General features: G+C 37.2%; 1 non-coding gene across 1 annotated transcript; it reads left to right on the top strand.

The window, feature by feature from the left end:
• The first annotated feature begins 7,496 nt into the window (after positions 1-7,496).
• Positions 7,497-7,603, top strand: LOC112616658. The gene has a single exon (XR_003117699.1). It is a non-coding gene; the product is annotated as a U6 spliceosomal RNA (small nuclear RNA).
• Positions 7,604-8,173: the final 570 nt, after the last annotated feature.

Raw genomic sequence — 8,173 nt, 5'->3', positions numbered from 1 at the left:
ATTTTATGAGGCCAACATCATCCTGATACCAAAGCTTGACAGCAGTGGAAGAGAATTTTAGACCAATATCCCTGATGAACATCGATGCAAAAATCCTGAATAAAATAGTGGCAAACCGAATCCAGAAGCATATCAAAAAGCTTATCCACCATGATCAAGTGGGCTTCATCCCTGGGATGCAAGGCTAGTTCAACATATGGATATCAATAAATGTAATCCAGCATATAAACAGAACCAAAGACAAAAACCACATGATTATCTCAATAGATGCAGAAAAGGCCTTTGACAAAATTCAACAGCCCTTCATGCTAAAAACTCTCAATAAATTCGTTATTTATGGGATGTATGCCAAAATAATAAGAGCTATTTATGACAAACCCACAGCCAATATCATACTGAATGGGCAAAAACTGGAAGCATTCCCTTTGAAAACTGGCACAAGGCAGGGATACCCTCTCTCACCACTCCTATTCAATATAGTGTTGGAAGTTCTGGCTAGGGCAATCAGGCAAGAGAAAGAAATCAAGGGTATTCAGTTAGGAAAAGAAGAAGTCAAATTGTCCCTGTTTGCAGATGACATGATTGTATATTTAGAAAACCCCACTGTCTCAGCCCAAAATCTCCTTAAGCTGATAAGCAACTTCAGCAAAGTCTCAGGATACAAAATCGATGTGCAAAAATCACAAGCATTCTTATACACCAGTAGCAGACAAACAGAGAGCCAAATCATGAAAGAACTCCCATTCACAATAGCTTCAAAGAGAATAAAATACCTAGGAATCCAACTGACAAGGGATGTAAAGGACCTCTTCAAGGAGAACTACAAACCACTGCTCAGTGAAATAAAAGAGGACATAAATAAATGGAAGAACATACCATGCTCGTGGATAGGAAGAATCAGTATTGTGAAAATGGCCATATTGCCCAAGGTAATTTATGGATTCAATGTCATCCCCATTAAGCTACCAATGACTTTCTTCACAGAATTGGAAAAAACTACTTTAAAGTTCATATGGAATGAAAATAGACCCCGCATTGCCAAGAAAATCCTAAGCCAATAGAACAAAGCTGGAGGCATCACGCTACCTGACTTCAAACTATACTACAAGGCTACAGTAACCAAAACAGCATGGTACTGGTACCAAAACAGAGATATAGACCAGTGGAACAGAACAGAGTCCTCAGAAATAATACCACAGATCTACAGCCATCTGATCTTCAACAAACCTGACAAAAACAAGAAATGGGGAAAGGATTCCCTATTTAATAAATGGTGCTGGGAAAATTGACTAGCCATAAGTAGAAAGCTGAAACTGGATCCTTTCCTTACTCCTTATGAGAAAATTAATTCAATATGGATGAGAGACTTAAATGTTAGACCTAAAACCATAAAAACCCTAGAAGAAAACCTAGGTAATACCATTCAGGACAGGCATGGGCAAGGACTTCATGTCTCAAACACCAAAAGCAATGGTAACAAAAGCGAAAATTGACAAATGAGATCTAATTAAACTAAAGAGCTTCTGCACAGCAAAAGAAACTACCATCAGAGTGAACAGGCAACCTACAGAATGGGAGAAAATGTTTGCAATCTACTCATCTGACAAAGGGCTAATATACAGAACCTACAAAGAACTCCATCAAGTTTACAAGAAAAAAACAAACAACCCCATCAAAAAGTGGGCAAAGGATATGAACAGACACTTCTCAAAAGAAGACATTCATACAGCCTACAGACACATGAAAAAATGCTCATCATCACTGGCCATCAGAGAAATGCAAATCAAAACCACAATGAGATACCATCTCACACCAGTTAGAATGGCAGTCATTAAAAAATCAGGAAACAACAGGTGCTGGAGAGGATGTGGAGAAATAGGAACACTTTTACACTGTTGATGGGACTGTAAACTAGTTCAACCATTGTGGAAAACAGTGTGGTGATTCCTCAAGGATCTAGAACTAGAAATACCATTTGACCCAGCCATCCCATTACTGGGGATATACCCAAAGGATTATAAGTCATGCTGCTATAAAGACACATGCACACATATGTTTATTGTGGCACTATTCACAATAGCAAAGACTTGGAATCAACCCAAATATCCATCAGTGACAGACTGGATTAAGAAAATGTGGCACATATACACCATGGAATACTATTCAGCCATAAAAAAGGATGAGTTCGTATCCTTTGTCGGGACATAGATACAACTGGAAACCATCATTCTTAGCAAACTATCGCAAGAACAGAAAACCAAATACCGGATGTTCTCACTCACAAGTGGTAATTGAACAATGAGATCACTTGGACACAGGAAGGGGATCATCACACACCGGTTCCTATTGTGGGGAAGGTGGGGGAGGGATAACATTAGGAGATATACCTAATGTAAATGACGAGTTAATGGGTGCAGCACACCAACATGGCACATGTATACATATGTAAGAAACCTGCATGTTGTGCACATGTACCCTAGAACTTAAAGTATAATAAAGAAAAAAAAAAAAAACAAAACCTGCATGTTCTCACTCATAACCGGGAGTTGAACAATGAGAACACATGGACACAGGGAGAGGAGCATCAAACCCTGGGGCTTGTCGGGTGTGTGGGAGAAGTGGAGGGAGAGCATTGGTACAAATTTCTAATGCATACAGGGCTTAAAACCTAGATGACACATTGATAGGTTCAGCAAACCACTATAGCACATATTTACCTATGTAACAAACCTGCATGTTCTGCACATGTATCGCAGTACTTAAAAAAATTCATTGACGCATACAGGCTATCAGTATTGAACCATGAAGAAATACTTAACTTGAACAGACCATTAACAAGTTATAAGATGGAAGCCATTCTATAAAGTCCCTTAGCAAACAAATCTGGTTATCCTATGGCTTCACTGCTGAATTTAATTGTACCAAGCATTTAAGGAAGAACTAGTAGTAATCATACTGAAAATGTTCTGAAAAAATAGGAATACTTTCACCCTCAGTCTAAAAGGCCAGTGTAACCCCAATACCAAAAGTAGACAATGACTTATCTAGAAGACACAACAGGCCAATATCATTGATGAATACTGATGCAAAAATCTTCACCAAGATACTAGTGAAATGAATTCAGCAATATATTAAAGTGATCAGTTATTATGACCCAGTGGGATTTATCCCATTGATGAAAGGATGGTTCAACATATGGAAAACAGTCAATATCATACATCATGTCACAGAATGAAGAAGAAAAAGTTATATAATCCTTTCAAATGAGTCTGAAAAAGCATTTGTTAAAATTCAAAATATCTTCATGTTTAAAAAACTTTCACAAATGTATATATGAAAAAAACATACATCAGGATAATTAAAACTATATATGACAACCCACAGCTAGTATCATACTTAATGGGAAAAAACTGAAAGTCTTGCTAGAACAATCAGACAACAGAAAGGCATAAATGGCTTCTACAATGGAAAAGAAGAAGTCAAAGTATCCTTGTTTGTGGAAGATATAGCCTTATATTTGAAAAAACCTAAAGACCCCACAAGAAAACTATTAGAACTGAAACAATTTCAGTAAAGTTGCAGGATACAAAATCAACATAAAAAATTAGTAGCATTTCTATATGCCAATAGTGAACAAAGTGAGAAAGAAATAAAAAGTAATCTAATTTAGACTCACCTAAAATTAAATACCTAGGAATTAACTTAATCAAACAAGTGAAAGATCTCTATAATAAAAACTATTAAAAAACTGATGAAAATAATTTAAAAGGACACTCAAAGATGGAAATATATTTTATCTTTATGTTTTGGAATAATATTGTTAAAATGTCCATCTACCGAAAGCAATCTACAGATGCAATGCAATCCCTATGAAAATATCAATGACATTCTTCAGGGAAATATAATAGCAGAAACAATCTTGAAGCTTCCATGGAATCACAGAAGTCCCAGAATGGTCAAAGCTATCCTGAGCACACACACACAAAAAAAGCAAAACTGGAGGAATCTCATTACCTGATTTCAAACTAGACTACAGAGCTCCAGTAACCAAAACAACATGGAAATGGCATATAAATAGGTGCACAGAATAATGGAACAGAAAAGAACCCAGAAACAAATCCATACACCTATAGTTAACTCATTTTCAAGAAAGTTGCCAAGAACATACATTGCAAAAAGACAGTCTCGCCATAAATGATGCTGGGAAAACTGAATATCTATGTGCAGAAGAATTAAAATAGACCCCTATCTCTCGACATATGTGAAAATGAAGCAAAATATTATTAGACCTGATAGTTGGTATATCAAATATCAAAATATTATTAGACCTGATATTTGATAGCATGACAGTGTGACTATAGTCAATAATTATGTAATTGTCCATTTAAAAATAACTAAAGGAGTACAATTGGGATTTTTGCAACACAGAGGATAAGTATTTGAGGTGATGAATACCTCATTTAGCAGGAAGTGATTATTACTTATTTCATGCCTGTATCAAAGCATCCTATGTACCGTATAAATATATACACCAATATTTATCCACACAACTTAAAAATTTAGAAAGAAGAAATAACATTATAAACATTTCCAAATCTGGGGAAATATATATGTAACTGAACAATCTCCTATTATGTTCAATCCAAACAAGACTACACCAATCATGTTACAATCATGCTATCAAAAATCAAATGCGAGAGAGAATCATGAAAGGAGGAATAGTTACAAAAATCACACAGAAAGAAATGTTAATATGCTGATTTCTGCACAGAAACCTTACAAGTCAGTAGAGTTGGATGATACATTCATGATACTGAAAGAAAACCCTGCCAACCAGGAATGATTTACCCCAAAATGCTGTTCTCCACAAGTGAAGAAGAGATAAAGACTTTCTGAGACCAGACATGGTGGCTCATACCTATAATCACAGCACTTTAGGAAGCTGAGGTGGGTGAGTTGCTTGAGTGCAGAAATTCAAGCCCAGCCTTGGCAACATAACAAAACCCCTTCTTGACAAAAGGAAAACATGGAAAAATGTACTGCACATGGTGGAGCATGCTTGTAGTCCCAGCTATTCAGGATGCTGAGGTGGGAAGATCACCTGAGCCTGGGAGGTTAATGATGAAGTAAGCTGTGATTGCACCACTACACTCCAGCCTGGATGACAGAGGGAGACCTTGTCAAAAAAAAAAAAAATCTGAGACAAATGCCTAGTTAGGTCATTCCCACTATACCTGCCTTGTAGGAAATGCTAAAGGGAGTTCTTCAGGCTGAAAGAAACTACTGAGAAACTTTAAAGCATGAAAATGTAAAACTCATGAGTAAAAGTAAGTATATAATCAAATTCAGAATACTCTAATACTGCAATGGTCTGTGTAAATCACTTATATGTTTAGTATGAAGGTTAAAAAGACACAATTATTAGAAAAATAATAGCTACAGTTATTTGTAAGAGATCCACAATATAGATACAAATTGTAACATCAAAAAGAAAACGTGAGAGTAAAAGTGTAGTTTTGTATGCTAGTCAATTCAGTTGCCATTAGCTGAAAATGATCTGTCATAGTTATAAATTATTTTACATTTGCCTCATTGTAACTGCAAAGCAAGATCTATTGTAAGTACAAAAAGAGAGAAATTAAGGAATGAAAGCACTACTGCAGAAAATTATCTAATCACAAAGGAAAACAAGAGTACAGAAACAAAATAGCAAAAGATTTACAAAACAACCAGAAAATATTTAATAAAATGGTAGTAATACATCCTTATTATCAATAATTAACTTGAGTTTAAACGGATTAAATTCCTCAATCAAAAGATACACAGTGGCTGAATGGATTAAAGAAGAAAATAAGAATGCTGCCTACAACAAACTTTCTTCATCTTTAAGGATACACATGTACTGAAAGTGAAGGGATGGAAAAAGACTCCATGCAAATGAAAACAAAAAGAGTTCAAAGATATATATATATACTCACATCAAATAAAATAGACTTTAAATAAAAAAGATTAAAAAGATACAAAATACATCATTATATAATGACATAATTCATATAATTCATCAAGAAAATATAAAAATTATAAATATGCATGCCCACAACATCAGAGAACCAAAATATGTAAAGCTGACATTAGTAGATCTAAAGGATGAAACAGGCTGCAATAAAATAATAGTAGGGGGATTCAATACCCCACTTTAAGAGATGGACAGATAGTAGCCAGGTGGAGTGGCTCACGCCTGTAATCCCAGCACTTTGAGAGGCCGGTGTGGGCAGATCAACTGAAGTCAGGAGTTCTAGACCAGCCTGGCCAACATGTAAAAACCCCATTTCTCCCAAAAATACACACACACACAAACACACACACACACACACACAATTAGCTAGGCATGGTGGCACACGCCTGTAGTCCCAGCTACTCAGGAGTCTGAAGCGCAAGAATTGCTTGAACCTGGGAGGCAGAGGTTGTGGTGAGCCAAGATCATGTCACTGCACTCCAGCTTAGGTGACAGAGTGAGACTCTGTCTCAAAAAACAAAACAAAACAAAACAAAGAAAGAAAAAGAAACAAAATGGATGGAGAAACCAAAGAGAAAAATCAATACGTAGTCAGCACGCTTGAACTACTCTTTAGACCAAATGAATCTAACAGATATATGCAGAAAATTCTATCCAGTTGAAGAATAAAACACATTATTTTCAAATACACCTAAAACATTCTCCAGGATAAATTATATAGTAGTCCACAAAATAAGTCTCTTTTTTTCTTCCTTTCTTTCTTTCTTTTTTATTTTATTTTATTTTTTTGAGATGGAGTCTGGCTCTGTCACCCAGGCTGGAGTGCAGTGGCATGATCAAGGCTCAGTGCAAGCTCTGCCTCCCGGGTTCACGCCATTCTCCTACCTCAGCCTCCGGAGTAGCTGGGACTACAGGCGCCCGCCACCACGCCTGGCTACCACGCCTGGCTAATGTTTTGTATTTTTAGTAGAGATGGGGTTTCACTGTGTTAGCCAGGATGGTCTCCATCTCCTGACCTCATGATCCGCCCACCTCGGCCTCCCAAAGTGCTGGCATTACAGGTGTGAGCCAACGCGCCCGGCAACGGCAACATGCTTCTGAACAACCGATGTATCAAGGTAGAAATTAAAAAAGAAACTTAAAAATATCTTGAGACGGCTGGGCGCGGTCGCTCACGCCTGTAATCCCAGCACTTTGGGAGGCCAAGGCGGGCGGATCACGAGGTCAGAAGATCGAGACCATCCTGGCTAACACGGTGAAACACACGAAACACAGTGAAGACAAAGAAAACTTACAGGGCCATATACCAAAACTTTCGAAAGGTTGCAAAAGGTGTTCTAAGAGAATTTATAGCAATAAATTTCTGCATTAAAAGATAGCTTAAATAAACCAGCTAACATTACATGTGAAGGAACTAGAAACAGAAGAAAAAAACTACTCTCAAAGTTAGTAGAAGGAAGGAAATAAAGAATATAGCAGAGTGCTCACTTCAGCAGCACATATGCTAAAATTGAAAAGATACAGAGGACTTTAGCATGACCCCTGTGCAAGGATGACATGCAAATTTTTGAAGTGTTCCATATTTTAAAAAGAGAACAGAGCAGAAATAAATTAGAGGCTGGAAAAAAATAAAAAAGATTGTTGGGGGCCGCACTGGGGGTGGTGGAGAATGAAAGAACACACACAAAGACAAAGACACACAGAGAACATGGCGGCCGCACTCAGAGCCTCCACCTCACTTTATTTATACTCCATAAACCTCACGTCAGCAGAAAGAATGCAATGCAAAACAAACTTTCTTTTCCCACATGTAACCTTCTACTCAGTACCTTGTTTCTATATTCTTTCTTATCTACCCGCCTTCTTGGCGCCTACGGGAGTTCATTAAAAGTTCAGTTGGAGATACTGTCCTTGAGCCCTATCTATTCTCAGCATACTGTTTTCAAAGGCCCCTGCATTTCCCCCCTTTTAATTTTGTTTTGCCTCAATCCTAAAAAGGTAGCCCATATTTGTTCCTGTGTTTTCTTTTGTTTTTGGTGGCGACGGAGGGAGCATCGAATCACCAAAAGAAGTAGACCCAAACCAAGTGCCCAAAGCAATATACTTCCAGAGATTGTAGAAATCCATGTTTTTATCTGAGTCCATGGGTTAAAGGCA

The sequence above is a fragment of the Theropithecus gelada genome, chromosome X, assembly GCF_003255815.1.
Source record: "Theropithecus gelada isolate Dixy chromosome X, Tgel_1.0, whole genome shotgun sequence".
In the NCBI taxonomy this organism is placed as follows: domain Eukaryota; kingdom Metazoa; phylum Chordata; class Mammalia; order Primates; family Cercopithecidae; genus Theropithecus; species Theropithecus gelada.
The sequence above is the reverse complement of the archived record's forward strand: the minus strand, read 5'-3'. Positions and strand labels throughout refer to the sequence as shown.